Genomic DNA, 24,003 nt, shown 5'->3' on the forward strand with positions numbered 1-24,003 from the left:
ATGAATTTACTTGAGTAAAGAAGTAAAAGACGTTAAAAGTTAATATTTTTGAGCACCTACAGCCAAACCACACTGGACATGCCCAATCTCATCTGATCTTGGAAGCTATGCAGTGTTGGGACTGGTTTGTACTTGGATGGTAGACTACCTAGGATACCCAGGTGCTGTAGGTAATTTTATACTGCCATAACCGTCTTTTCTATTACATTTTACATTTAATTGTTTCAACTTATCAATGAATTTACTTGAGTTAAGAAGTAATAGATGTCTAAAGTTAATGCTTTTGAGCACCTACAGCCAAACCACACTGGACATGCCCAATCTTGTCTGATCTTGGAAGCTATGCAGTGTTGGGCCTGGTTAGGACTTGGATGGGAGACCACCTGGGAATACCAGGAACTGTAGGTAATTTTATACTGCCATAACATTCTTTTCTATTACATTTTACATTTAATTTTTTCAACTTATCAATGAATTTACTTGAGTTAAGAAGTAAATAGGTCTAAAGTTAATGTTTTTGGGCACCTACAGCCAAACCACACTGGACATGCCCAATCTCGTCTGATCTTGGAAGCTATGCAGTGTTGGACCTGGTTAGTACTTGGATGGGAGACCACCTAGGAATCCCAGGTGCTGTAGGTAATTTTATACTGCAATAACAGTCTTTTCTATTACATTTTACATTTAATTTTTTCAACTTATCAATGAATTTACTTGAGTTAAGAAGTAAAAGAGGTCTAAAGTTAAGGCTTTTAGCACCTACAGGCAAACCACACTGAACATGCCCAATCTCGTCTGATCTTGGAAGCTATGCAGTGTTGGGCCTGGTTAGTACTTGGATGGGAGACCACCTGGGAATACCAGGTGCTGTAGGTAATTTTATATAGCCATAACATTCTTTTCTATTACATTTTACATTACATTTTTTCAACTTAGCAATGAATTTACTTGAGTTAAGAAGTAAAAGAGGTCTAAAGTTAATATTTTTCAGCACCTGTAGCCAAACCACACTGGACATGGCCATTGTCGTTTGATCTTGGAAGCTATGCAGTGTTGGGCATGGTCAGTACTTGGATGGGAGACCACCTGGGAATACCAGGTGCTGTAGGTAATTTTATACTGCCATAACATTCTTTTCTATTACATTTTACATTTAATTTTTTCAACTTATCAATGAATTTACTTGAGTTAAGAAGTAATAGAGGTCTAAAGTTAATGTTTTTGACCACCTACAGCCTATCCACACTGGACATGCCCAATCTCGTCTTATCTTGGAAGCTATGCAGTGTTTGGCGTGGTCCGTACTTGGATGGGAGACCACCTGGGAAAACCAGGTGCAGTAGGTAATTTTATACTGCCATAGCATTCTTTTCTATTACATTTTACATTTAATTTTTTCAACTTATCAATGAATTTACTTGAGTTAAGAAGTAATACAGGTCTAAAGTTAATGTTTTTGAGCACCTACAGCCAAACCACACTGGACATGCCCTATCTCGTCTGATCTTGGAAGCTATGCAGTGTTGGGACTGGTTTCTACTTGGATGGGAGACTACCTAGGAATCCCAGGTTCTGTAGGTAATTTTATACTGCCATAAGATTCTTTTCTATTACATTTTACATGTAATTTTTTTCAACTTATCAATGAATATACTTGAGTAAAGAAGTAAAAGAGGTCTAAAGTTAATGTTTTTGAGCACCTACAGCCAAACCACACTGGACATGCCCAATCTCATCTGATCTTGGAAGCTATGCAGTGTTGGACCTGGTCAGTACTTGGATGGGAGACCACCTAGGAATCCCAGGTGCTGTAGGTAATTTATACTGCCATAACAGTCTATTACATTTTACATTTAATTTTTTCAACTTATCAATGAATTTCCTTGAGTTAAGAAGTAATAGAGGTCTAAAGTTAATATTTTTCAGCACCTATAGCCAAACCACACTGGACATGGCCAATGTCGTCTGATCTTGGAAGCTATGCAGTGTTGGGCATGGTTAGTACTTGGATGGGAATCCACCTGGGAATACCAAGTGCTGTAGGTAATTTTATACTGCGATAACATTCTTTTCTATTACATTTTACATTTTATTTTTTTCCACTTATCATTGAATTTACTTGAGTTAAGAAGTAATAAAGGTCTAAAGTTAATATTTTTGAGAAGCTACAGCCAAACCACACTGGACATGTCCAATCTCATCGGATCTTGGAAGCTATGCAGTGTAGGGCCTGGTTAGTACTTGGATGGGAGACCACCTAGGAATACCAGGTGCTATAGGTAATTTTATACTGACATAACAGTCTTTTCTATTTCATTTTACATTTAATTTTTTCAAATTATCAATGAATTTACTTGAGTAAAGAAGTAAAAGACGTTAAAAGTTAATATTTTTGAGCACCTACAGCCAAACCACACTGGACATGCCCAATCTCATCTGATCTTGGAAGCTATGCAGTGTTGGGACTGGTTAGTACTTGGATGGGAGACTACCGAGGAATCCCAGGTGCTGTAGGTAATTTTATACTGCCATAACCGTCTTTTCTATTACATTTTACATTTAATATTTTCAACTTATCAATGAATTTACTTGAGTTAAGAAGTAATAGATGTCTAAAGTTAATGCTTTTGAGCACCTACAGCCAAACCACACTGGACATGCCCAATCTCGTCTGATCTTGGAAGCTATGCAGTGTTGGGACTGGTTTTGTACTTGGATGGGAGACTACCTAGGAATCCCAGGTTCTGTAGGTCATTTTATACTTCCATAACATTCTTTTCTATTACATTTTACATTTCATTTTTCAACTTATCATTGAATTTACTTGAGTTTAGAAGTAAAAGAGGTCTAAAGTTAATGTTTTTGAGCACCTACTGCCAAACCACACTGGACATGCCCAATCTCGTCTGAACTTGGAAGCTATGCAGTGTTGGGCCTGGTTAGTACTTGTATGGGAGACCACCAGGGATTACCAGGTACTGTAGGTAATTTTATACTGCCATAACATTCTTTTCTATTACATTTTACATTTAATTTTTTCAACTTATCAATGAATTTACTTGAGTTAAGAAGTAATAGAGGTCTAAAGTTAATGTTTTTGAGCACCTACAGCCAAACCACACTGGACATGCCCAATCTCGTCTGATCTTGGAAGCTATGCAGTGTTGGGCATGGTTAGTACTTGGATGGGAGACCACCTGGGAATACCAGGTGCTGTAAGTAATTTTATGCAGCCATAACATTCTTTTCTATTACATTTTAAATTTAATTTTTTCAACTTATCAATGATTTTACTTGAGTTAAGAAGTAATAGAGGTCTAAAGTTAATGTTTTTGAGCATCTACAGCCAAACCACACTGGACATGCCCAATCTCGTCTGATCTTGGAAGCTATGCAGTGTTGGGCCTGGTTAGTACTTGGATGGGAGACCACCTGGGAATACCAGGAGCTGTAGGTAATTTTATACTGCCATAACATTCTTTTCTATTACATTTTACATTTAATTTTTCAACTTATCATTGAATTTACTTGAGTTAAGAAGTAAAATAGGTCTAAAGTTATTACTTTTGAGCACCTACAGCCAATCCACACTGGACATGCCCCATCTCGTCTTATCTTGGTAGCTATGCAGTGTTGGGCATGGTCAGTATTTGGATGGGAGGCCACCTGTGAAAACCAGGTGCAGTAGGAAATTTTATACTGCCATAACATTCTTTTCTATTACATTTTACATTTAATTTTTTCAACTTATCAATGAATTTACTTGTGTTAAGAAGTAAAAGCGGTCTAAATTTAACGCTTTTGAGCACCTACAGCCAAACCACAGTGGACATGCCCAATCTCGTCTGATCTTGGAAGCTATGCAGTGTTGGGCCTGGTTAGTACTTGGATGGGAGACCACCTGGGAATACCAGGAGCTGTAGGTAATTTTATACTGCCATAACATTCTTTTCTATTACATTTTACATTTAATTTTTTCAACTTATCAATGAATTTACTTGAGTTAAGAAGTAATAGAGGTCTAAATGTAATGCTTTTGAGCACCTACAGCCAAACCACACTGGACATGCCCAATCTCGTCCGATCTTGGAAGCTATGCAGTGTTGGGCCTCGTTTGTACTTGGATGGGAGACCACCTGGGAATACCAGGTGCTGTAGGTAATTTTAGACACCCAAAACATTCTATTCTATTACATTTTACATTTCATTTTTTCAACTTATCAATGAATTTTCTTGAGTTAAGAAGTAAAAGAGGTCTAAAGTTAATGTTTTTGGGCACCTACAGCCAAACCACACTGGACATGCCCAATCTCGTCTGATCTTGGAAGCTATGCAGTGTTGGACCTGGTTAGTACTTGGATGGGAGACCACCTAGGAATCCCAGGTGCTGTAGGTAATTTTATACTGCAATAACAGTCTTTTCTATTACATTTTACATTTAATTTTTTCAACTTATCAATGAATTTACTTGAGTTAAGAAGTAAAAGAGGTCTAAAGTTAAGGCTTTTAGCACCTACAGGCAAACCACACTGGACATGCCCAATCTCGTCTGATCTTGGAAGCTATGCAGTGTTGGGCCTGGTTAGTACTTGGATGGGAGACCACCTGGGAATACCAGGTGCTGTAGGTAATTTTATATAGCCATAACATTCTTTTCTATTACATTTTACATTACATTTTTTCAACTTAGCAATGAATTTACTTGAGTTAAGAAGTAAAAGAGGTCTAAAGTTAATATTTTTCAGCACCTATAGCCAAACCACACTGGACATGGCCAATGTCGTTTGATCTTGGAAGCTATGCAGTGTTGGGCATGGTCAGTACTTGGATGGGAGACCACCTGGGAATACCAGGTGCTGTAGGTAATTTTATACTGCCATAACATTCTTTTCTATTACATTTTACATTTAATTTATTCAACTTATCAATGAATTTACTTGAGTTAAGAAGTAATAGAGGTCTAAAGTTAATGTTTTTGACCACCTACAGCCAATCCACACTGGACATGCCCAATCTCGTCTTATCTTGGAAGCTATGCAGTGTTGGGCGTGGTCCGTACTTGGATGGGAGACCACCTGGGAAAACCAGGTGCAGTAGGTAATTTTATACTGCCATAGCATTCTTTTCTATTACATTTTACATTTAATTTTTTCAACTTATCAATGAATTTACTTGAGTTAAGAAGTAATACAGGTCTAAAGTTAATGTTTGTGAGCACCTACAGCCAAACCACACTGGACATGCCCAATCTCGTCTGATCTTGGAAGCTATGCAGTCTTGGGACTGGTTAGTACTTGGATGGGAGACTACCTAGGAATCACAGGTGTTGTAGGTAATTTTAAACTGCCATAACCGTCTTTTCTATTACATTTTACATTTAATTTTTTCAACTTATCAATGAATTTACTTGAGTTAAGAAGTAATAGAGGTCTAAAGTTAATGCTTTTGAGCACCTACAGCCAAACCACACTGGACATGCCCAATCTCGTCTGATCTTGGAAGCTATGCAGTGTTGGGACTGGTTTGTACTTGGATGGGAGACTACCTAGGAATCCCAGGTTCTGTAGGTAATTTTATACTTCCATAACATTCTTTTCTATTACATTTTACATTTCATTTTTCAACTTATCATTGAATTTACTTGAGTTAAGAAGTAAAAGAGGTCTAAAGTTAATGTTTTTGAGCACCTACTGCCAAACCACACTGGACATGGCCAATCTCGTCTGAACTTGGAAGCTATGCAGTGTTGGGCCTGGTTAGTACTTGTATGGGAGACCACCAGGGATTACCAGGTACTGTAGGTAATTTTATACTGCCATAACATTCTTTTCTATTACATTTTACATTTAATTTTTTCAACTTATCAATGAATTTACTTGAGTTAAGAAGTAATAGAGGTCTAAAGTTAATGTTTTTGAGCACCTACAGCCAAACCACACTGGACATGCCCAATCTCGTCTGATCTTGGAAGCTATGCAGTGTTGGGCCTGGTTAGTACTTGGATGGGAGACCACCTGGGAATACCAGGTGCTGTAAGTAATTTTATGCAGCCATAACATTCTTTTCTATTACATTTTAAATTTAATTTTTTCAACTTATCAATGAATTTACTTGAGTTAAGAAGTAATAGAGGTCTAAAGTTAATGTTTTTGAGCATCTACAGCCAAACCACACTGGACATGCCCTATCTCGTCTGATCTTGGAAGCTATGCAGTGTTGGGCCTGGTTAGTACTTGGATGGGAGACCACCTGGGAATACCAGGAGCTGTAGGTAATTTTATACTGCCATAACATTCTTTTCTATTACATTTTACATTTAATTTTTTCAACTTATCAATGAATTTACTTGTGTTAAGAAGTAAAAGAGGTCTAAAGTTATTACTTTTGAGCACCTACAGCCAATCCACACTGGACATGCCCCATCTCGTCTTATCTTGGTAGCTATGCAGTGTTGGGCATGGTCAGTATTTGGATGGGAGACCACCTGGGAAAACCAGGTGCAGTAGGAAATTTTATACTGCCATAACATTCTTTTCTATTACATTTTACATTTAATTTTTTCAACTTATCAATGAATTTACTTGTGTTAAGAAGTAAAAGCGGTCTAAATTTAATGCTTTTGAGCACCTACAGCCAAACCACAGTGGACATGCCCAATCTCGTCTCATCTTGGAAGCTATGCAGTGTTGGGCCTGGTTAGTACTTGGATGGGAGACCACCTGGGAATACCAGGAGCTGTAGGTAATTTTATACTGCCATAACATTCTTTTCTATTACATTTTACATTTAATTTTTTCAACTTATCAATGAATTTACTTGAGTTAAGAAGTAATAGAGGTCTAAATGTAATTCTTTTGAGCACCTACAGCCAAACCACACTGGACATGCCCAATCTCGTCCGATCTTGGAAGCTATGCAGTGTTGGGTCTCGTTTGTACTTGGATGGGAGACCACCTGGGAATACCAGGTGCTGTAGGTAATTTTAGACACCCAAAACATTCTATTCTATTACATTTTACATTTCATTTTTTCAACTTATCAATGAATTTTCTTGAGTTAAGAAGTAAAAGAGGTCTAAAGTTAATGTTTTTGGGCACCTACAGCCAAACCACACTGGACATGCCCAATCTCGTCTGATCTTGGAAGCTATGCAGTGTTGGACCTGGTTAGTACTTGGATGGGAGACCACCTAGGAATCCCAGGTGCTGTAGGTAATTTTATACTGCAATAACAGTCTTTTCTATTACATTTTACATTTAATTTTTTCAACTTATCAATGAATTTACTTGAGTTAAGAAGTAAAAGAGGTCTAAAGTTAAGGCTTTTAGCACCTACAGGCAAACCACACTGGACATGCCCAATCTCGTCTGATCTTGGAAGCTATGCAGTGTTGGGCCTCGTTAGTACTTGGATGGGAGACCACCTGGGAATACCAGGTGCTGTAGGTAATTTTATATAGCCATAACATTCTTTTCTATTACATTTTACATTACATTTTTTCAACTTAGCAATGAATTTACTTGAGTTAAGAAGTAAAAGAGGTCTAAAGTTAATATTTTTCAGCACCTATAGCCAAACCACACTGGACATGGCCAATGTCGTTTGATCTTGGAAGCTATGCAGTGTTGGGCATGGTCAGTACTTGGATGGGAGACCACCTGGGAATACCAGGTGCTGTAGGTAATTTTATACTGCCATAACATTCTTTTCTATTACATTTTACATTTAATTTTTTCAACTTATCAATGAATTTACTTGAGTTAAGAAGTAATAGAGGTCTAAAGTTAATGTTTTTGACCACCTACAGCCAATCCACACTGGACATGCCCAATCTCGTCTTATCTTGGAAGCTATGCAGTGTTGGGCGTGGTCCGTACTTGGATGGGAGACCACCTGGGAAAACCAGGTGCAGTAGGTAAGTTTATACTGCCATAGCATTCTTTTCTATTACATTTTACATTTAATTTTTTCAACTTATCAATGAATTTACTTGAGTTAAGAAGTAATACAGGTCTAAAGTTAATGTTTTTGAGCACCTACAGCCAAACCACACTGGACATGCCCAATCTCGTCTGATCTTGGAAGGTGTGCAGTGTTGGGACTGGTTTCTACTTGGATGGGAGACTACCTAGGAATCCCAGGTTCTGTAGGTAATTTTATACTGCCATAAGATTCTTTTCTATTACATTTTACATTTAATTTTTTCAACTTATCAATGAATTTACTTGAGTAAAGAAGTAAAAGAGGTCTAAAGTTAATGTTTTTGAGCTCCTACAGCCAAAGCACACTGGACATGCCCAATCTCATCTGATCTTAGAAGCTATGCAGTGTTGGGCCTGGTTAGTACTTGGATGGGAGACCACCTAGGAATCAAAGGTGCTGTAGGTAATTTTATACTGCCATAACAGTCTATTACATTTTACATTTAATTTTTTCAACTTATCAATGAATTTCCTTGAGTTAAGAAGTAATAGAGGTCTAAAGTTAATATTTTTCAGCACCTATAGCCAAACCACACTGGACATGGCCAATGTCGTCTGATCTTGGAAGCTATGCAGTGTTGGGTATGGTTAGTACTTGGATGGGAATCCACCTGGGAATACCAGGTGCTGTAGGTAATTTTATACTGCCATAACATTCTTTTCTATTACATTTTACATTTTATTTTTTTCCACTTATCATTGAATTTACTTGAGTTAAGAAGTAATAGAGGTCTAAAGTTAATATTTTTGAGAAACTACAGCCAAACCACACTGGACATGTCCAATCTCATCGGATCTCGGAAGCTATGCAGTGTAGGGCCTGGTTAGTACTTGGATGGGAGACCACCTAGGAATACCAGGTGCTATAGGTAATTTTATACTGCCATAACAGTCTTTTCTATTTCATTTTACATTTAATTTTTTCAAATTATCAATGAATTTACTTGAGTAAAGAAGTAAAAGACGTTAAAAGTTAATATTTTTGAGCACCTACAGCCAAACCACACTGGACATGCCCAATATCATCTGATCTTGGAAGCTATGCAGTGTTGGGACTGGTTTGTACTTGGATGGGAGACTACCTAGGAATCCCAGGTGCTGTAGGTAATTTTATACTGCCATAACCGTCTTTTCTATTACATTTTACATTAAATTTTTTCAACTTATCAATGAATTTACTTGAGTTAAGAAGTAATAGATGTCTAAAGTTAATGCTTTTGAGCACCTACAGCCAAACCACACTGGACATGCCCAATCTCGTCTGATCTTGGAAGCTATGCAGTGTTGGGACTTGTTTGTACTTGGATGGGAGACTACCTAGGAATCCCAGGTTCTGTAGGTAATTTTATACTGCCATAACATTCTTTTCTATTACATTTTACATTTAATTTTTTCAACTTATCAATTAATTTACTTGAGTTAAGAAGTAATAGAGGTCTAAAGTTAATGTTTTTGAGCACCTACAGCCAAACCACACTGGACATGCCCAATCTCGTCTGATCTTGGAAGCTATGCAGTGTTGGGCTTGGTTAGTACTTGGATGGGAGACCACCTGGGAATACCAGGTGCTGTAAGTAATTTTATGCAGCCATAACATTCTTTTCTATTACATTTTACATTTAATTTTTTCAACTTATCAATAAATTTACTTGAGTTAAGAAGTAAAAGAGGTCTAAAGTTAATGTTTTTGAGCACCTACAGCCAAACCACACTGGACATGCCCAATCTCGTCTGATCTTGGAAGCTATGCAGTGTTGGACCTGTTTAGTACTTGGATAGGAGACCACCTAGGAATCCCAGGTGCTGTAGGTAATTTTATACTGCCATAACATTCTTTTCTATTACATTTTAAATTTAATTTTTTCAACTTATCAATGAATTTCCTTGAGTTAAGAAGTAATAGAGGTCTAAAGTTAATATTTTTCAGCACCTATAGCCAAACCACACTGGACATGGCCAATGTCGTCTGATCTTGGAAGCTATGCAGTGTTGGGCATGGTTAGTACTTGGATGGGAATCCACCTGGGAATACCAGGTGCTGTAGGTAATTTTATACTGCCATAACATTCTTTTCTATTACATTTTACATTTTATTTTTTTCCACTTATCATTGAATTTACTTGAGTTAAGAAGTAATAGAGGTCTAAAGTTAATATTTTTGAGAAACTACAGCCAAACCACACTGGACATGTCCAATCTCATCGGATCTCGGAAGCTATGCAGTGTAGGGCCTGGTTAGTACTTGGATGGGAGACCACCTAGGAATACCAGGTGCTATAGGTAATTTTATACTGCCATAACAGTCTTTTCTATTTCATTTTACATTTAATTTTTTCAAATTATCAATGAATTTACTTGAGTAAAGAAGTAAAAGACGTTAAAAGTTAATATTTTTGAGCACCTACAGCCAAACCACACTGGACATGCCCAATATCATCTGATCTTGGAAGCTATGCAGTGTTGGGACTGGTTTGTACTTGGATGGGAGACTACCTAGGAATCCCAGGTGCTGTAGGTAATTTTATACTGCCATAACCGTCTTTTCTATTACATTTTACATTTAATTTTTTCAACTTATCAATGAATTTACTTGAGTTAAGAAGTAATAGATGTCTAAAGTTAATGCTTTTGAGCACCTACAGCCAAACCACACTGGACATGCCCAATCTCGTCTGATCTTGGAAGCTATGCAGTGTTGGGACTTGTTTGTACTTGGATGGGAGACTACCTAGGAATCCCAGGTTCTGTAGGTAATTTTATACTGCCATAACATTCTTTTCTATTACATTTTACATTTAATTTTTTCAACTTATCAATTAATTTACTTGAGTTAAGAAGTAATAGAGGTCTAAAGTTAATGTTTTTGAGCACCTACAGCCAAACCACACTGGACATGCCCAATCTCGTCTGATCTTGGAAGCTATGCAGTGTTGGGCTTGGTTAGTACTTGGATGGGAGACCACCTGGGAATACCAGGTGCTGTAAGTAATTTTATGCAGCCATAACATTCTTTTCTATTACATTTTACATTTAATTTTTTCAACTTATCAATAAATTTACTTGAGTTAAGAAGTAAAAGAGGTCTAAAGTTAATGTTTTTGAGCACCTACAGCCAAACCACACTGGACATGCCCAATCTCGTCTGATCTTGGAAGCTATGCAGTGTTGGACCTGTTTAGTACTTGGATAGGAGACCACCTAGGAATCCCAGGTGCTGTAGGTAATTTTATACTGCCATAACATTCTTTTCTATTACATTTTAAATTTAATTTTTTCAACTTATCAATGAATTTACTTGAGTTAAGAAGTAATAGAGGTCTAAAGTTAATGTTTTTGAGCATCTACAGCCAAACCACACTGGACATGCCCAATCTCGTCTGATCTTGGAAGCTATGCAGTGTTGGGCCTGGTTAGTACTTGGATGGGAGACCACCTGGGAATACCAGGAGCTGTAGGTAATTTTATACTGCCATAACATTCTTTTCTATTACATTTTACATTTAATTTTTTCAACTTATCAATGAATTTACTTGAGTTAAGAAGTAATAGAGGTCTAAATGTAATGCTTTTGAGCACCTACAGCCAAACCACACTGGACATGCCCAATCTCGTCCGATCTTGGAAGCTATGCAGTGTTGGGCCTCGTTTGTACTTGGATGGGAGACCACCTGGGAATACCAGGTGCTGTAGGTAATTTTAGACACCCAAAACATTCTATTCTATTACATTTTACATTTCATTTTTTCAACTTATCAATGAATTTTCTTGAGTTAAGAAGTAAAAGAGGTCTAAAGTTAATGTTTTTGGGCACCTACAGCCAAACCACACTGGACATGCCCAATCTCGTCTGATCTTGGAAGCTATGCAGTGTTGGACCTGGTTAGTACTTGGATGGGAGACCACCTAGGAATCCCAGGTGCTGTAGGTAATTTTATACTGCAATAACAGTCTTTTCTATTACATTTTACATTTAATTTTTTCAACTTATCAATGAATTTACTTGAGTTAAGAAGTAAAAGAGGTCTAAAGTTAAGGCTTTTAGCACCTACAGGCAAACCACACTGGACATGCCCAATCTCGTCTGATCTTGGAAGCTATGCAGTGTTGGGCCTGGTTAGTACTTGGATGGGAGACCACCTGGGAATACCAGGTGCTGTAGGTAATTTTATATAGCCATAACATTCTTTTCTATTACATTTTACATTACATTTTTTCAACTTAGCAATGAATTTACTTGAGTTAAGAAGTAAAAGAGGTCTAAAGTTAATATTTTTCAGCACCTATAGCCAAACCACACTGGACATGGCCAATGTCGTTTGATCTTGGAAGCTATGCAGTGTTGGGCATGGTCAGTACTTGGATGGGAGACCACCTGGGAATACCAGGTGCTGTAGGTAATTTTATACTGCCATAACATTCTTTTCTATTACATTTTACATTTAATTTATTCAACTTATCAATGAATTTACTTGAGTTAAGAAGTAATAGAGGTCTAAAGTTAATGTTTTTGACCACCTACAGCCAATCCACACTGAACATGCCCAATCTCGTCTTATCTTGGAAGCTATGCAGTGTTGGGCGTGGTCCGTACTTGGATGGGAGACCACCTGGGAAAACCAGGTGCAGTAGGTAATTTTATACTGCCATAGCATTCTTTTCTATTACATTTTACATTTAATTTTTTCAACTTATCAATGAATTTACTTGAGTTAAGAAGTAATACAGGTCTAAAGTTAATGTTTTTGAGCACCTACAGCCAAACCACACTGGACATGCCCAATCTCGTCTGATCTTGGAAGCTATGCAGTCTTGGGACTGGTTAGTACTTGGATGGGAGACTACCTAGGAATCCCAGGTGCTGTAGGTAATTTTATACTGCCATAACCGTCTTTTCTATTACATTTTACATTTAATTTTTTCAACATTATCAATGAATTTACTTGAGTTAAGAAGTAATAGAGGTCTAAAGTTAATGCTTTTGAGCACCTACAGCCAAACCACACTGGACATGCCCAATCTCGTCTGATCTTGGAAGCTATGCAGTGTTGGGACTGGTTTGTACTTGGATGGGAGACTACCTAGGAATCCCAGGTTCTGTAGGTAATTTTATACTTCCATAACATTCTTTTCTATTACATTTTACATTTCATTTTTCAACTTATCATTGAATTTACTTGAGTTAAGAAGTAAAAGAGGTCTAAAGTTAATGTTTTTGAGCACCTACTGCCAAACCACACTGGACATGCCCAATCTCGTCTGATCTTGAAAGCTATGCAGTGTTGGGCCTGGTTAGTACTTGGATGGGAGACCACCTGGGAATACCAGGTGCTGTAAGTAATTTTATGCAGCCATAACATTCTTTTCTATTACATTTTAAATTTAATTTTTTCAACTTATCAATGAATTTACTTGAGTTAAGAAGTAATAGAGGTCTAAAGTTAATGTTTTTGAGCATCTACAGCCAAACCACACTGGACATGCCCTATCTCGTCTGATCTTGGAAGCTATGCAGTGTTGGGCCTGGTTAGTACTTGGATGGGAGACCACCTGGGAATACCAGGAGCTGTAGGTAATTTTATACTGCCATAACATTCTTTTCTATTACATTTTACATTTAATTTTTTCAACTTATCAATGAATTTACTTGTGTTAAGAAGTAAAAGAGGTCTAAAGTTATTACTTTTGAGCACCTACAGCCAATCCACACTGGACATGCCCCATCTCGTCTTATCTTGGTAGCTATGCAGTGTTGGGCATGGTCAGTATTTGGATGGGAGACCACCTGGGAAAACCAGGTGCAGTAGGAAATTTTATACTGCCATAACATTCTTTTCTATTACATTTTACATTTAATTTTTTCAACTTATCAATGAATTTACTTGTGTTAAGAAGTAAAAGCGGTCTAAATTTAATGCTTTTGAGCACCTACAGCCAAACCACAGTGGACATGCCCAATCTCGTCTCATCTTGGAAGCTATGCAGTGTTGGGCCTGGTTAGTACTTGGATGGGAGACCACCTGGGAATACCAGGAGCTGTAGGTAATTTTATACTGCCATAACATTCTTTTCTATTACATTTTACATTTAATTTTTTGAACTTATCAATGAATTTACTTGAGTTAAGAAGTAATAGAGGTCTAAATGTAATTCTTTTGAGCACCTACAGCCAAACCACACTGGACATGCCCAATCTCGTCCGATCTTGGAAGCTATGCAGTGTTGGGTCTCGTTTGTACTTGGATGGGAGACCACCTGGGAATACCAGGTGCTGTAGGTAATTTTAGACACCCAAAACATTCTATTCTATTACATTTTACATTTCATTTTTTCAACTTATCAATGAATTTTCTTGAGTTAAGAAGTAAAAGAGGTCTAAAGTTAATGTTTTTGGGCACCTACAGCCAAACCACACTGGACATGCCCAATCTCGTCTGATCTTGGAAGCTATGCAGTGTTGGACCTGGTTAGTACTTGGATGGGAGACCACCTAGGAATCCCAGGTGCTGTAGGTAATTTTATACTACAATAACAGTCTTTTCTATTACATTTTACATTTAATTTTTTCAACTTATCAATGAATTTACTTGAGTTAAGAAGTAAAAGAGGTCTAAAGTTAAGGCTTTTAGCACCTACAGGCAAACCACACTGGACATGCCCAATCTCGTCTGATCTTGGAAGCTATGCAGTGTTGGGCCTCGTTAGTTCTTGGATGGGAGACCACCTGGGAATACCAGGTGCTGTAGGTAATTTTATATAGCCATAACATTCTTTTCTATTACATTTTACATTACATTTTTTCAACTTAGCAATGAATTTCCTTGAGTTAAGAAGTAATAGAGGTCTAAAGTTAATATTTTTCAGCACCTATAGCCAAACCACACTGGACATGGCCAATGTCGTCTGATCTTGGAAGCTATGCAGTGTTGGGCATGGTTAGTACTTGGATGGGAATCCACCTGGGAATACCAAGTGCTGTAGGTAATTTTATACTGCCATAACATTCTTTTCTATTACATTTTACATTTTATTTTTTTCCACTTATCATTGAATTTACTTGAGTTAAGAAGTAATAAAGGTCTAAAGTTAATATTTTTGAGAAACTACAGCCAAACCACACTGGACATGTCCAATCTCATCGGATCTTGGAAGCTATGCAGTGTAGGGCCTGGTTAGTACTTGGATGGGAGACCACCTAGGAATACCAGGTGCTATAGGTAATTTTATACTGACATAACAGTCTTTTCTATTTCATTTTACATTTAATTTTTTCAAATTATCAATGAATTTACTTGAGTAAAGAAGTAAAAGACGTTAAAAGTTAATATTTTTGAGCACCTACAGCCAAACCACACTGGACATGCCCAATCTCATCTAATCTTGGAAGCTATGCAGTGTTGGGACTGGTTAGTACTTGGATGGGAGACTACCTAGGAATCCCAGGTGCTGTAGGTAATTTTATACTGCCATAACCGTCTTTTCTATTACATTTTACATTTAATTTTTTCAACTTATCAATGAATTTACTTGAGTTAAGAAGTAATAGAGGTCTAAAGTTAATGCTTTTGAGCACCTACAGCCAAACCACACTGGACATGCCCGATCTCGTCTGATCTTGGAAGCTATGCAGTGTTGGGACTGGTTTGTACTTGGATGGGAGACTACCTAGGAATCCAAGGTTCTGTAGGTCATTTTATACTTCCATAACATTCTTTTCTATTACATTTTACATTTCATTTTTCAACTTATCATTGAATTTACTTGAGTTAAGAAGTAAAAGAGGTCTAAAGTTAATGTTTTTGAGCACCTACTGCCAAACCACACTGGACATGCCCAATCTCGTCTGAACTTAGAAGCTATGCAGTGTTGGGCCTGGTTAGTACTTGTATGGGAGACCACCAGGGATTACCAGGTACTGTAGGTAATTTTATACTGCCATAACATTCTTTTCTATTACATTTTACATTTAATTTTTTCAACTTATCAATGAATTTACTTGAGTTAAGAAGTAATAGAGGTCTAAAGTTAATGTTTTTGAGCACCTACAGCCAAACCACACTGGACATGCCCAATCTCGTCTGATCTTGGAAGCTATGCAGTGTTGGGCCTGGTTAGTACTTCGATGGGAGACCACCTGGGAATACCAGGTGCTGTAAGTAATTTTATGCAGCCATAGCATTCTTTTCTATTACATTTTAAATTTAATTTTTTCAACTTATCAATGAATTTACTTGAGTTAAGAAGTAATAGAGGTCTAAAGTTAATGTTTTTGAGCATCTACAGCCAAACCACACTGGACATGCCCAATCTCGTCTGATCTTGGAAGCTATGCAGTGTTGGGCCTGGTTAGTACTTGGATGGGAGACCACCTGGGAATACCAGGAGCTGTAGGTAATTTTATACTGCCATAACATTCTTTTCTATTACATTTTACATTTAATTTTTCAACTTATCATTGAATTTACTTGAGTTAAAAATTAAAAGAGGTCTAAAGTTATTACTTTTGAGCACCTACAGCCAATCCACACTGGACATGCCCCATCTCGTCTTATCTTGGTAGCTATGCAGTGTTGGGCATGGTCAGTATTTGGATGGGAGACCACCTGGGAAAACAAGGTGCAGTAGGAAATTTTATACTGCCATAACATTCTTTTCTATTACATTTTACATTTAATTTTTTCAACTTATCAATGAATTTACTTGTGTTAAGATGTAAAAGCGGTCTAAATTTAATGCTTTTGAGCACCTACAGCCAAACCACAGTGGACATGCCCAATCTCATCTGATCTTGGAAGCTATGCAGTGTTGGGCCTGGTTAGTACTTGGATGGGAGACCACCTGGGAATACCAGGAGCTGTAGGAAATTTTATACTGCCATAACTTTCTTTTCTATTACATTTTACATTTAATTTTTTCAACTTATCAATAAATTTACTTGAGTTAAGAAGTAAAAGAGGTCTAAAGTTAATGTTTTTGAGCACCTACAGCCAAACCACACTGGACATGCCCAATCTCGTCTGATCTTGGAAGCTATGCAGTGTTGGACCTGTTTAGTACTTGGATAGGAGACCACCTAGGAATCCCAGGTGCTGTAGGTAATTTTATACTGCCATAACATTCTTTTCTATTACATTTTAAATTTAATTTTTTCAACTTATCAATGAATTTACTTGAGTTAAGAAGTAATAGAGGTCTAAAGTTAATGTTTTTGAGCATCTACAGCCAAACCACACTGGACATGCCCAATCTCGTCTGATCTTGGAAGCTATGCAGTGTTGGGCCTAGTTAGTACTTGGATGGGAGACCACCTGGGAATACCAGGAGCTGTAGGTAATTTTATACTGCCATAACATTCTTTTCTATTACATTTTACATTTAATTTTTTCAACTTATCAATGAATTTACTTGAGTTAAGAAGTAAAAGAGGTCTAAAGTTAATGTTTTTGGGCACCTACAGCCAAACCACACTGGACATGCCCAATCTTGTCTGATCTTGGAAGCTATGCAGTGTTGGACCTGGTTAGTACTTGGATGGGAGACCACCTAGGAATCCCAGGTGCTGTAGGTAATTTTATACTGCAATAACAGTCTTTTCTATTACATTTTACATTTAATTTTTTCAACTTATCAATGAATTTACTTGAGTTAAGAAGTAAAAGAGGTCTAAAGTTAAGGCTTTTAGCACCTACAGGCAAACCACACTGGACATGCCCAATCTCGTCTGATCTTGGAAGCTATGCAGTGTTGGGCCTGGTTAGTACTTGGATGGGAGACCACCTGGGAATACCAGGTGCTGTAGGTAATTTTATATAGCCATAACATTCTTTTCTATTACATTTTACATTACATTTTTTCAACTTAGCAATGAATTTACTTGAGTTAAGAAGTAAAAGAGGTCTAAAGTTAATATTTTTCAGCACCTAAAGCCAAACCACACTGGACATGGCCATTGTCGTTTGATCTTGGAAGCTATGCAGTGTTGGGCATGGTCAGTACTTGGCTGGGAGACCACCTGGGAATACCAGGTGCTGTAGGTAATTTTATACTGCCATAACATTCTTTTCTATTACATTTTACATTTAATTTTTTCAACTTATCAATGAATTTACTTGAGTTAAGAAGTAATAGAGGTCTAAAGGTAATGTTTTTGATCACCTACAGCCAATCCACACTGGACATGCCCAATCTCGTCTTATCTTGGAAGCTATGCAGTGTTGGGCGTGGTCCGTACTTGGATGGGAGACCACCTGGGAAAACCAGGTGCAGTAGGTAATTTTATACTGCCATAGCATTCTTTTCTATTACATTTAACATTTAATTTTTTCAGCTTATCAATGAATTAACTTGAGTTAAGAAGTAATACAGGTCTAAAGTTAATGTTTTTGAGCACCTACAGCCAAACCACACTGGACATGCCCAATCTCGTCTGATCTTGGAAGCTATGCAGTGTTGGGACTGGTTTCTACTTGGATGGGAGACTACCTAGGAATCCCAGGTTCTGTAGGTAATTTTATACTGCCATAAGATTCTTTTCTATTACATTTTACATGTAATTTTTTTCAACTTATCAATGAATTTACTTGAGTAAAGAAGTAAAAGAGGTCTAAAGTTAATGTTTTTGAGCACCTACAGCCAAACCACAGTGGACATGCCCAATCTCATCTGAACTTGGAAGCTATGCAGTGTTGGTCCTGGTTAGTACTTGCATGGGAGACCACCTAGGAATCCCAGGTGCTGTAGGTAATTTTATACTGCCATAACAGTCTATTACATTTTACATTTAATTTTTTCAACTTATCAATGAATTTCCTTGAGTTAAGAAGTAATAGAGGTCTAAAGTTAATATTTTTCAGCACCTATAGCCAAACCACAATGGACATGGCCAATGTCGTCTGATTTTGGAAGCTATGCAGTGTTGGGCATGGTTAGTACTTGGATGGGAATCCACCTGGGAATACCAAGTGCTGTAGGTAATTTTATACTGCCATAACATTCTTTTCTATTACATTTTACATTTTATTTTTTTCCACTTATCATTGAATTTACTTGAGTTAAGAAGTAATAAAGGTCTAAAGTTAATATTTTTGAGAAACTACAGCCAAACCACACTGGACATGTCCAATCTCATCGGATCTTGGAAGCTATGCAGTGTAGGGCCTGGTTAGTACTTGGATGGGAGACCACCTAGGAATACCAGGTGCTATAGGTAATTTTATACTGACATAACAGTCTTTTCTATTTCATTTTACATTTAATTTTTTCAAATTATCAATGAATTTACTTGAGTAAAGAAGTAAAAGACGTTAAAAGTTAATATTTTTGAGCACCTACAGCCAAACCACACTGGACATGCCCAATCTCATCTGATCTTGGAAGCTAGGCAGTGTTGGGACTGGTTAGTACTTGGATGGGAGACTACCTAGGAATCCCAGGTGCTGTAGGTAATTTTATACTGCCATAACCGTCTTTTCTATTACATTTTACATTTAATTTTTTCAACTTATCAATGAATTTACTTGAGTTAAGAAGTAATAGAGGTCTAAAGTTAATGTTTTTGAGCACTTACAGCCAAACCACACTGGACATGCCCAATCTCATCTGATCTTGGAAGCTATGCAGTGTTGGGCCTGGTTAGTACTTGGATGGGAGACCACCTGGGAATACTAGGTGCTGTAAGTAATTTTATGCAGCCATAACATTCTTTTCTATTACATTTTAAATTTAATTTTTTCAACTTATCAATGAATTTACTTGAGTTAAGAAGTAATAGAGGTCTAAAGTTAATGTTTTTGAGCATCTACAGCCAAACCACACTGGACATGCCCAATCTCGTCTGATCTTGGAAGCTATGCAGTGTTGGGCCTGGTTAGTACTTGAGATGGGAGACCACCTGGGAATACCAGGAGCTGTAGGTAATTTTATACTGCCATAACATTCTTTTCTATTACATTTTACATTTAATTTTTCAAATTATCATTGAATTTACTTGAGTTAAAAAGTAAAAGAGGTCTAAAGTTATTACTTTTGAGCACCTACAGCCAATCCACACTGGACATGCCCCATCTCGTCTTATCTTGGTAGCTATGCAGTGTTGGGCATGGTCAGTATTTGGATGGGAGACCACCTGGGAAAACCAGGTGCAGTAGGAAATTTTATACTGCCATAACATTCTTTTCTATTACATTTTACATTTAATTTTTTCAACTTATCAATGAATTTACTTGTGTTAAGATGTAAAAGCGGTCTAAATTTAATGCTTTTGAGCACCTACAGCCAAACCACAGTGGACATGCCCAATCTCGTCTGATCTTGGAAGCTATGCAGTGTTGGGCCTGGTTAGTACTTGGATGGGAGACCACCTGGGAATACCAGGAGCTGTAGGAAATTTTATACTGCCATAACATTCTTTTCTATTACATTTTACATTTAATTTTTTCAACTTATCAATAAATTTACTTGAGTTAAGAAGTAAAAGAGGTCTAAAGTTAATGTTTTTGAGCACCTACAGCCAAACCACACTGGACATGCCCAATCTCGTCTGATCTTGGAAGCTATGCAGTGTTGGACCTGTTTAGTACTTGGATAGGAGACCACCTAGGAATCCCAGGTGCTGTAGGTAATTTTATACTGCCATAACATTCTTTTCTATTACATTTTACATTTAATTTTTCAACTTATCATTGAATTTACTTGAGTTAAAAAGTAAAAGAGGTCTAAAGTTATTACTTTTGAGCACCTACAGCCAATCCACACTGGACATGCCCCATCTCATCTTATCTTGGTAGCTATGCAGTGTTGGGCATGGTCAGTATTTGGATGGGAGACCACCTGGGAAAACCAGGTGCAGTAGGAAATTTTATACTGCCATAACATTCTTTTCTATTACATTTTACATTTAATTTTTTCAACTTATCAATGAATTTACTTGTGTTAAGAAGTAAAAGCGGTCTAAATTTAACGCTTTTGAGCACCTACAGCCAAACCACAGTGGACATGCCCAATCTCGTCTGATCTTGGATGCTATGCAGTGTTGGGCCTGGTTAGTACTTGGATGGGAGACCACCTGGGAATACCAGGAGCTGTAGGTAATTTTATACTGCCATAACATTCTTTTCTATTACATTTTACATTTAATTTTTTCAACTTATCAATGAATTTACTTGAGTTAAGAAGTAATAGAGGTCTAAATGTAATTCTTTTGAGCACCTACAGCCAAACCACACTGGACATGCCCAATCTCTTCCGATCTTGGAAGCTATGCAGTGTTGGGCCTCGTTTGTACTTGGATGGGAGACCACCTGGGAATACCAGGTGCTGTAGGTAATTTTAGACACTCAAAACATTCTATTCTATTACATTTTACATTTCATTTTTTCAACTTATCAATGAATTTTCTTGAGTTAAGAAGTAAAAGAGTTCTAAAGTTAATGTTTTTGGGCACCTACAGCCAAACCACACTGGACATGCCCAATCTCGTCTGATCTTGGGAGCAATGCAGTGTTGGACCTGGTTAGTACTTGGATGGGAGACCACCTAGGAATCCCAGATGCTGTAGGTAATTTTATACTGCAATAACAGTCTTTTCTATTACATTTTACATTTAATTTTTTCAACTTATCAATGAATTTACTTGAGTTAAGAAGTAAAAGAGGTCTAAAGTTAAGGCTTTTAGCACCTACAGGCAAACCACACTGGACATGCCCAATCTCGTCTGATCTTGGAAGCTATGCAGTGTTGGGCCTGGTTAGTACTTGGATGGGAGACCACCTGGGAATACCAGGTGCTGTAGGTAATTTTATATAGCCATAACATTCTTTTCTATTACATTTTACATTACATTTTTTCAACTTAGCAATGAATTTACTTGAGTTAAGAAGTAAAAGAGGTCTAAAGTTAATATTTTTCAGCACCTATAGCCAAACCACACTGGACATGGCCAATGTCGTTTGATCTTGGAAGCTATGCAGTGTTGGGCATGGTCAGTACTTGGATGGGAGACCACCTGGGAATACCAGGTGCTGTAGGTAATTTTATACTGCCATAACATTCTTTTCTATTACATTTTACATTTAATTTTTTCAACTTATCAATGAATTTACTTGAGTTAAGAAGTAATAGAGGTCTAAAGTTAATGTTTTTGACCACCTACAGCCAATCCACACTGGACATGCCCAATCTCGTCTTATCTTGGAAGCTATGCAGTGTTGGGCGTGGTCCGTACTTGGATGGGAGACCACCTGGGAAAACCAGGTGCAGTAGGTAATTTTATACTGCCATAGCATTCTTTTCTATTACATTTAACATTTAATTTTTTCAGCTTATCAATGAATTAACTTGAGTTAAGAAGTAATACAGGTCTAAAGTTAATGTTTTTGAGCACCTACAGCCAAACCACACTGGACATGCCCAATCTCGTCTGATCTTGGAAGCTATGCAGTGTTGGGACTGGTTTCTACTTGGATGGGAGACTACCTAGGAATCCCAGGTTCTGTAGGTAATTTTATACTGCCATAAGATTCTTTTCTATTACATTTTACATGTAATTTTTTTCAACTTATCAATGAATTTACTTGAGTAAAGAAGTAAAAGAGGTCTAAAGTTAATGTTTTTGAGCACCTACAGCCAAACCACAGTGGACATGCCCAATCTCATCTGAACTTGGAAGCTATGCAGTGTTGGTCCTGGTTAGTACTTGGATGGGAGACCACCTAGGAATCCCAGGTGCTGTAGGTAATTTTATACTGCCATAACAGTCTATTACATTTTACATTTAATTTTTTCAACTTATCAATGAATTTCCTTGAGTTAAGAAGTAATAGAGGTCTAAAGTTAATATTTTTCAGCACCTATAGCCAAACCACAATGGACATGGCCAATGTCGTCTGATTTTGGAAGCTATGCAGTGTTGGGCATGGTTAGTACTTGGATGGGAATCCACCTGGGAATACCAAGTGCTGTAGGTAATTTTATACTGCCATAACATTCTTTTCTATTACATTTTACATTTTATTTTTTTCCACTTATCATTGAATTTACTTGAGTTAAGAAGTAATAAAGGTCTAAAGTTAATATTTTTGAGAAACTACAGCCAAACCACACTGGACATGTCCAATCTCATCGGATCTTGGAAGCTATGCAGTGTAGGGCCTGGTTAGTACTTGGATGGGAGACCACCTAGGAATACCAGGTGCTATAGGTAATTTTATACTGACATAACAGTCTTTTCTATTTCATTTTACATTTAATTTTTTCAAATTATCAATGAATTTACTTGAGTAAAGAAGTAAAAGACGTTAAAAGTTAATATTTTTGAGCACCTACAGCCAAACCACACTGGACATGCCCAATCTCATCTGATCTTGGAAGCTAGGCAGTGTTGGGACTGGTTAGTACTTGGATGGGAGACTACCTAGGAATCCCAGGTGCTGTAGGTAATTTTATACTGCCATAACCGTCTTTTCTATTACATTTTACATTTAATTTTTTCAACTTATCAATGAATTTACTTGAGTTAAGAAGTAATAGAGGTCTAAAGTTAATGTTTTTGAGCACTTACAGCCAAACCACACTGGACATGCCCAATCTCATCTGATCTTGGAAGCTATGCAGTGTTGGGCCTGGTTAGTACTTGGATGGGAGACCACCTGGGAATACTAGGTGCTGTAAGTAATTTTATGCAGCCATAACATTCTTTTCTATTACATTTTAAATTTAATTTTTTCAACTTATCATTGAATTTACTTGAGTTAAGAAGTAATAGAGGTCTAAAATTAATGTTTTTGAGCATCTACAGCCAAACCACACTGGACATGCCCAATCTCGTCTGATCTTGGAAGCTATGCAGTGTTGGGCCTGGTTAGTACTTGAGATGGGAGACCACCTGGGAATACCAGGAGCTGTAGGTAATTTTATACTGCCATAACATTCTTTTCTATTACATTTTACATTTAATTTTTCAAATTATCATTGAATTTACTTGAGTTAAAAAGTAAAAGAGGTCTAAAGTTATTACTTTTGAGCACCT

General features: G+C 37.2%; 2 non-coding genes and 87 pseudogenes across 2 annotated transcripts; all 89 read left to right on the top strand.

Annotated features, from left to right (window-relative positions):
* The first annotated feature begins 54 nt into the window (after positions 1 to 54).
* On the top strand, positions 55 to 173 carry LOC148486766 (5S ribosomal RNA; annotated as a pseudogene).
* A 116-nt stretch (positions 174 to 289) lies between these two features.
* On the top strand, positions 290 to 408 carry LOC148486767 (5S ribosomal RNA; annotated as a pseudogene).
* A 115-nt stretch (positions 409 to 523) lies between these two features.
* LOC148486768 (5S ribosomal RNA) lies at positions 524 to 642 on the top strand (annotated as a pseudogene).
* A 115-nt stretch (positions 643 to 757) lies between these two features.
* LOC148486769 (5S ribosomal RNA) lies at positions 758 to 876 on the top strand (annotated as a pseudogene).
* Positions 877 to 1,698: 822 nt separating this feature from the next.
* On the top strand, positions 1,699 to 1,817 carry LOC148486770 (5S ribosomal RNA; annotated as a pseudogene).
* A 110-nt stretch (positions 1,818 to 1,927) lies between these two features.
* LOC148486771 (5S ribosomal RNA) lies at positions 1,928 to 2,046 on the top strand (annotated as a pseudogene).
* Positions 2,047 to 2,163: 117 nt separating this feature from the next.
* LOC148486772 (5S ribosomal RNA) lies at positions 2,164 to 2,282 on the top strand (annotated as a pseudogene).
* A 116-nt stretch (positions 2,283 to 2,398) lies between these two features.
* On the top strand, positions 2,399 to 2,517 carry LOC148486773 (5S ribosomal RNA; annotated as a pseudogene).
* A 116-nt stretch (positions 2,518 to 2,633) lies between these two features.
* Positions 2,634 to 2,753, top strand: LOC148486774 (5S ribosomal RNA; annotated as a pseudogene).
* Positions 2,754 to 2,868: 115 nt separating this feature from the next.
* On the top strand, positions 2,869 to 2,987 carry LOC148486775 (5S ribosomal RNA; annotated as a pseudogene).
* Positions 2,988 to 3,103: 116 nt separating this feature from the next.
* On the top strand, positions 3,104 to 3,222 carry LOC148486776 (5S ribosomal RNA; annotated as a pseudogene).
* Positions 3,223 to 3,338: 116 nt separating this feature from the next.
* Positions 3,339 to 3,457, top strand: LOC148486777 (5S ribosomal RNA; annotated as a pseudogene).
* A 350-nt stretch (positions 3,458 to 3,807) lies between these two features.
* LOC148486778 (5S ribosomal RNA) lies at positions 3,808 to 3,926 on the top strand (annotated as a pseudogene).
* A 116-nt stretch (positions 3,927 to 4,042) lies between these two features.
* Positions 4,043 to 4,161, top strand: LOC148486779 (5S ribosomal RNA; annotated as a pseudogene).
* A 116-nt stretch (positions 4,162 to 4,277) lies between these two features.
* Positions 4,278 to 4,396, top strand: LOC148486780 (5S ribosomal RNA; annotated as a pseudogene).
* Positions 4,397 to 4,511: 115 nt separating this feature from the next.
* LOC148486781 (5S ribosomal RNA) lies at positions 4,512 to 4,630 on the top strand (annotated as a pseudogene).
* A 116-nt stretch (positions 4,631 to 4,746) lies between these two features.
* Positions 4,747 to 4,865, top strand: LOC148486782 (5S ribosomal RNA; annotated as a pseudogene).
* A 116-nt stretch (positions 4,866 to 4,981) lies between these two features.
* Positions 4,982 to 5,100, top strand: LOC148486783 (5S ribosomal RNA; annotated as a pseudogene).
* A 116-nt stretch (positions 5,101 to 5,216) lies between these two features.
* On the top strand, positions 5,217 to 5,335 carry LOC148486784 (5S ribosomal RNA; annotated as a pseudogene).
* A 116-nt stretch (positions 5,336 to 5,451) lies between these two features.
* Positions 5,452 to 5,570, top strand: LOC148486785 (5S ribosomal RNA; annotated as a pseudogene).
* A 115-nt stretch (positions 5,571 to 5,685) lies between these two features.
* On the top strand, positions 5,686 to 5,804 carry LOC148486786 (5S ribosomal RNA; annotated as a pseudogene).
* Positions 5,805 to 5,920: 116 nt separating this feature from the next.
* LOC148486787 (5S ribosomal RNA) lies at positions 5,921 to 6,039 on the top strand (annotated as a pseudogene).
* A 116-nt stretch (positions 6,040 to 6,155) lies between these two features.
* On the top strand, positions 6,156 to 6,274 carry LOC148486788 (5S ribosomal RNA; annotated as a pseudogene).
* A 351-nt stretch (positions 6,275 to 6,625) lies between these two features.
* On the top strand, positions 6,626 to 6,744 carry LOC148486789 (5S ribosomal RNA; annotated as a pseudogene).
* A 116-nt stretch (positions 6,745 to 6,860) lies between these two features.
* On the top strand, positions 6,861 to 6,979 carry LOC148486790 (5S ribosomal RNA; annotated as a pseudogene).
* Positions 6,980 to 7,095: 116 nt separating this feature from the next.
* Positions 7,096 to 7,214, top strand: LOC148486791 (5S ribosomal RNA; annotated as a pseudogene).
* A 115-nt stretch (positions 7,215 to 7,329) lies between these two features.
* Positions 7,330 to 7,448, top strand: LOC148486792 (5S ribosomal RNA; annotated as a pseudogene).
* Positions 7,449 to 7,564: 116 nt separating this feature from the next.
* On the top strand, positions 7,565 to 7,683 carry LOC148486793 (5S ribosomal RNA; annotated as a pseudogene).
* A 116-nt stretch (positions 7,684 to 7,799) lies between these two features.
* LOC148486794 (5S ribosomal RNA) lies at positions 7,800 to 7,918 on the top strand (annotated as a pseudogene).
* Positions 7,919 to 8,269: 351 nt separating this feature from the next.
* Positions 8,270 to 8,388, top strand: LOC148486795 (5S ribosomal RNA; annotated as a pseudogene).
* Positions 8,389 to 8,499: 111 nt separating this feature from the next.
* LOC148486796 (5S ribosomal RNA) lies at positions 8,500 to 8,618 on the top strand (annotated as a pseudogene).
* A 117-nt stretch (positions 8,619 to 8,735) lies between these two features.
* On the top strand, positions 8,736 to 8,854 carry LOC148486797 (5S ribosomal RNA; annotated as a pseudogene).
* Positions 8,855 to 8,970: 116 nt separating this feature from the next.
* LOC148486798 (5S ribosomal RNA) lies at positions 8,971 to 9,089 on the top strand (annotated as a pseudogene).
* Positions 9,090 to 9,205: 116 nt separating this feature from the next.
* LOC148486799 (5S ribosomal RNA) lies at positions 9,206 to 9,324 on the top strand (annotated as a pseudogene).
* Positions 9,325 to 9,440: 116 nt separating this feature from the next.
* Positions 9,441 to 9,559, top strand: LOC148486800 (5S ribosomal RNA; annotated as a pseudogene).
* A 116-nt stretch (positions 9,560 to 9,675) lies between these two features.
* On the top strand, positions 9,676 to 9,794 carry LOC148486801 (5S ribosomal RNA; annotated as a pseudogene).
* Positions 9,795 to 9,910: 116 nt separating this feature from the next.
* On the top strand, positions 9,911 to 10,029 carry LOC148486802 (5S ribosomal RNA; annotated as a pseudogene).
* Positions 10,030 to 10,146: 117 nt separating this feature from the next.
* On the top strand, positions 10,147 to 10,265 carry LOC148486803 (5S ribosomal RNA; annotated as a pseudogene).
* A 116-nt stretch (positions 10,266 to 10,381) lies between these two features.
* On the top strand, positions 10,382 to 10,500 carry LOC148486804 (5S ribosomal RNA; annotated as a pseudogene).
* A 116-nt stretch (positions 10,501 to 10,616) lies between these two features.
* Positions 10,617 to 10,735, top strand: LOC148486805 (5S ribosomal RNA; annotated as a pseudogene).
* A 116-nt stretch (positions 10,736 to 10,851) lies between these two features.
* LOC148486806 (5S ribosomal RNA) lies at positions 10,852 to 10,970 on the top strand (annotated as a pseudogene).
* A 116-nt stretch (positions 10,971 to 11,086) lies between these two features.
* LOC148486807 (5S ribosomal RNA) lies at positions 11,087 to 11,205 on the top strand (annotated as a pseudogene).
* Positions 11,206 to 11,321: 116 nt separating this feature from the next.
* LOC148486808 (5S ribosomal RNA) lies at positions 11,322 to 11,440 on the top strand (annotated as a pseudogene).
* Positions 11,441 to 11,556: 116 nt separating this feature from the next.
* Positions 11,557 to 11,675, top strand: LOC148486809 (5S ribosomal RNA; annotated as a pseudogene).
* Positions 11,676 to 11,791: 116 nt separating this feature from the next.
* LOC148486810 (5S ribosomal RNA) lies at positions 11,792 to 11,910 on the top strand (annotated as a pseudogene).
* A 115-nt stretch (positions 11,911 to 12,025) lies between these two features.
* Positions 12,026 to 12,144, top strand: LOC148486811 (5S ribosomal RNA; annotated as a pseudogene).
* Positions 12,145 to 12,260: 116 nt separating this feature from the next.
* On the top strand, positions 12,261 to 12,379 carry LOC148486812 (5S ribosomal RNA; annotated as a pseudogene).
* A 116-nt stretch (positions 12,380 to 12,495) lies between these two features.
* LOC148486813 (5S ribosomal RNA) lies at positions 12,496 to 12,614 on the top strand (annotated as a pseudogene).
* Positions 12,615 to 12,730: 116 nt separating this feature from the next.
* On the top strand, positions 12,731 to 12,849 carry LOC148486814 (5S ribosomal RNA; annotated as a pseudogene).
* Positions 12,850 to 12,966: 117 nt separating this feature from the next.
* LOC148486815 (5S ribosomal RNA) lies at positions 12,967 to 13,085 on the top strand (annotated as a pseudogene).
* A 115-nt stretch (positions 13,086 to 13,200) lies between these two features.
* On the top strand, positions 13,201 to 13,319 carry LOC148486816 (5S ribosomal RNA; annotated as a pseudogene).
* Positions 13,320 to 13,435: 116 nt separating this feature from the next.
* Positions 13,436 to 13,554, top strand: LOC148486817 (5S ribosomal RNA; annotated as a pseudogene).
* Positions 13,555 to 13,905: 351 nt separating this feature from the next.
* LOC148486818 (5S ribosomal RNA) lies at positions 13,906 to 14,024 on the top strand (annotated as a pseudogene).
* Positions 14,025 to 14,140: 116 nt separating this feature from the next.
* Positions 14,141 to 14,259, top strand: LOC148486819 (5S ribosomal RNA; annotated as a pseudogene).
* Positions 14,260 to 14,375: 116 nt separating this feature from the next.
* LOC148486820 (5S ribosomal RNA) lies at positions 14,376 to 14,494 on the top strand (annotated as a pseudogene).
* A 115-nt stretch (positions 14,495 to 14,609) lies between these two features.
* Positions 14,610 to 14,728, top strand: LOC148486821 (5S ribosomal RNA; annotated as a pseudogene).
* Positions 14,729 to 14,844: 116 nt separating this feature from the next.
* On the top strand, positions 14,845 to 14,963 carry LOC148486822 (5S ribosomal RNA; annotated as a pseudogene).
* Positions 14,964 to 15,080: 117 nt separating this feature from the next.
* On the top strand, positions 15,081 to 15,199 carry LOC148486823 (5S ribosomal RNA; annotated as a pseudogene).
* Positions 15,200 to 15,315: 116 nt separating this feature from the next.
* LOC148486824 (5S ribosomal RNA) lies at positions 15,316 to 15,434 on the top strand (annotated as a pseudogene).
* A 116-nt stretch (positions 15,435 to 15,550) lies between these two features.
* Positions 15,551 to 15,669, top strand: LOC148486825 (5S ribosomal RNA; annotated as a pseudogene).
* Positions 15,670 to 15,784: 115 nt separating this feature from the next.
* On the top strand, positions 15,785 to 15,903 carry LOC148486826 (5S ribosomal RNA; annotated as a pseudogene).
* A 116-nt stretch (positions 15,904 to 16,019) lies between these two features.
* LOC148486827 (5S ribosomal RNA) lies at positions 16,020 to 16,138 on the top strand (annotated as a pseudogene).
* A 116-nt stretch (positions 16,139 to 16,254) lies between these two features.
* On the top strand, positions 16,255 to 16,373 carry LOC148486828 (5S ribosomal RNA; annotated as a pseudogene).
* Positions 16,374 to 16,723: 350 nt separating this feature from the next.
* LOC148486829 (5S ribosomal RNA) lies at positions 16,724 to 16,842 on the top strand (annotated as a pseudogene).
* Positions 16,843 to 16,958: 116 nt separating this feature from the next.
* Positions 16,959 to 17,077, top strand: LOC148486830 (5S ribosomal RNA; annotated as a pseudogene).
* Positions 17,078 to 17,193: 116 nt separating this feature from the next.
* On the top strand, positions 17,194 to 17,312 carry LOC148486831 (5S ribosomal RNA; annotated as a pseudogene).
* Positions 17,313 to 17,428: 116 nt separating this feature from the next.
* On the top strand, positions 17,429 to 17,547 carry LOC148486832 (5S ribosomal RNA; annotated as a pseudogene).
* Positions 17,548 to 17,662: 115 nt separating this feature from the next.
* Positions 17,663 to 17,781, top strand: LOC148486833 (5S ribosomal RNA; annotated as a pseudogene).
* A 351-nt stretch (positions 17,782 to 18,132) lies between these two features.
* Positions 18,133 to 18,251, top strand: LOC148486834 (5S ribosomal RNA; annotated as a pseudogene).
* A 116-nt stretch (positions 18,252 to 18,367) lies between these two features.
* Positions 18,368 to 18,486, top strand: LOC148486835 (5S ribosomal RNA; annotated as a pseudogene).
* A 117-nt stretch (positions 18,487 to 18,603) lies between these two features.
* Positions 18,604 to 18,722, top strand: LOC148486836 (5S ribosomal RNA; annotated as a pseudogene).
* Positions 18,723 to 19,069: 347 nt separating this feature from the next.
* Positions 19,070 to 19,188, top strand: LOC148486837 (5S ribosomal RNA; annotated as a pseudogene).
* A 116-nt stretch (positions 19,189 to 19,304) lies between these two features.
* LOC148486838 (5S ribosomal RNA) lies at positions 19,305 to 19,423 on the top strand (annotated as a pseudogene).
* Positions 19,424 to 19,539: 116 nt separating this feature from the next.
* On the top strand, positions 19,540 to 19,658 carry LOC148486839 (5S ribosomal RNA). Its single transcript, XR_015871137.1, has one exon. It is a non-coding gene; the product is annotated as a 5S ribosomal RNA (ribosomal RNA).
* Positions 19,659 to 19,774: 116 nt separating this feature from the next.
* LOC148486840 (5S ribosomal RNA) lies at positions 19,775 to 19,894 on the top strand (annotated as a pseudogene).
* A 350-nt stretch (positions 19,895 to 20,244) lies between these two features.
* Positions 20,245 to 20,363, top strand: LOC148486841 (5S ribosomal RNA; annotated as a pseudogene).
* Positions 20,364 to 20,479: 116 nt separating this feature from the next.
* On the top strand, positions 20,480 to 20,598 carry LOC148486842 (5S ribosomal RNA; annotated as a pseudogene).
* Positions 20,599 to 20,948: 350 nt separating this feature from the next.
* Positions 20,949 to 21,067, top strand: LOC148486843 (5S ribosomal RNA; annotated as a pseudogene).
* Positions 21,068 to 21,183: 116 nt separating this feature from the next.
* Positions 21,184 to 21,302, top strand: LOC148486844 (5S ribosomal RNA; annotated as a pseudogene).
* Positions 21,303 to 21,418: 116 nt separating this feature from the next.
* LOC148486845 (5S ribosomal RNA) lies at positions 21,419 to 21,537 on the top strand (annotated as a pseudogene).
* Positions 21,538 to 21,652: 115 nt separating this feature from the next.
* On the top strand, positions 21,653 to 21,771 carry LOC148486846 (5S ribosomal RNA; annotated as a pseudogene).
* A 116-nt stretch (positions 21,772 to 21,887) lies between these two features.
* LOC148486847 (5S ribosomal RNA) lies at positions 21,888 to 22,006 on the top strand (annotated as a pseudogene).
* A 116-nt stretch (positions 22,007 to 22,122) lies between these two features.
* Positions 22,123 to 22,241, top strand: LOC148486848 (5S ribosomal RNA; annotated as a pseudogene).
* A 116-nt stretch (positions 22,242 to 22,357) lies between these two features.
* LOC148486849 (5S ribosomal RNA) lies at positions 22,358 to 22,476 on the top strand (annotated as a pseudogene).
* A 117-nt stretch (positions 22,477 to 22,593) lies between these two features.
* LOC148486850 (5S ribosomal RNA) lies at positions 22,594 to 22,712 on the top strand (annotated as a pseudogene).
* A 347-nt stretch (positions 22,713 to 23,059) lies between these two features.
* On the top strand, positions 23,060 to 23,178 carry LOC148486851 (5S ribosomal RNA; annotated as a pseudogene).
* A 116-nt stretch (positions 23,179 to 23,294) lies between these two features.
* LOC148486852 (5S ribosomal RNA) lies at positions 23,295 to 23,413 on the top strand (annotated as a pseudogene).
* A 116-nt stretch (positions 23,414 to 23,529) lies between these two features.
* LOC148486853 (5S ribosomal RNA) lies at positions 23,530 to 23,648 on the top strand. Its single transcript, XR_015871138.1, has one exon. It is a non-coding gene; the product is annotated as a 5S ribosomal RNA (ribosomal RNA).
* A 116-nt stretch (positions 23,649 to 23,764) lies between these two features.
* Positions 23,765 to 23,884, top strand: LOC148486854 (5S ribosomal RNA; annotated as a pseudogene).
* Positions 23,885 to 24,003: the final 119 nt, after the last annotated feature.

The sequence above is a fragment of the Taudactylus pleione genome, unplaced genomic scaffold, assembly GCF_031769625.1.
Source record: "Taudactylus pleione unplaced genomic scaffold, aTauple2 ptg000550l, whole genome shotgun sequence".
In the NCBI taxonomy this organism is placed as follows: domain Eukaryota; kingdom Metazoa; phylum Chordata; class Amphibia; order Anura; family Myobatrachidae; genus Taudactylus; species Taudactylus pleione.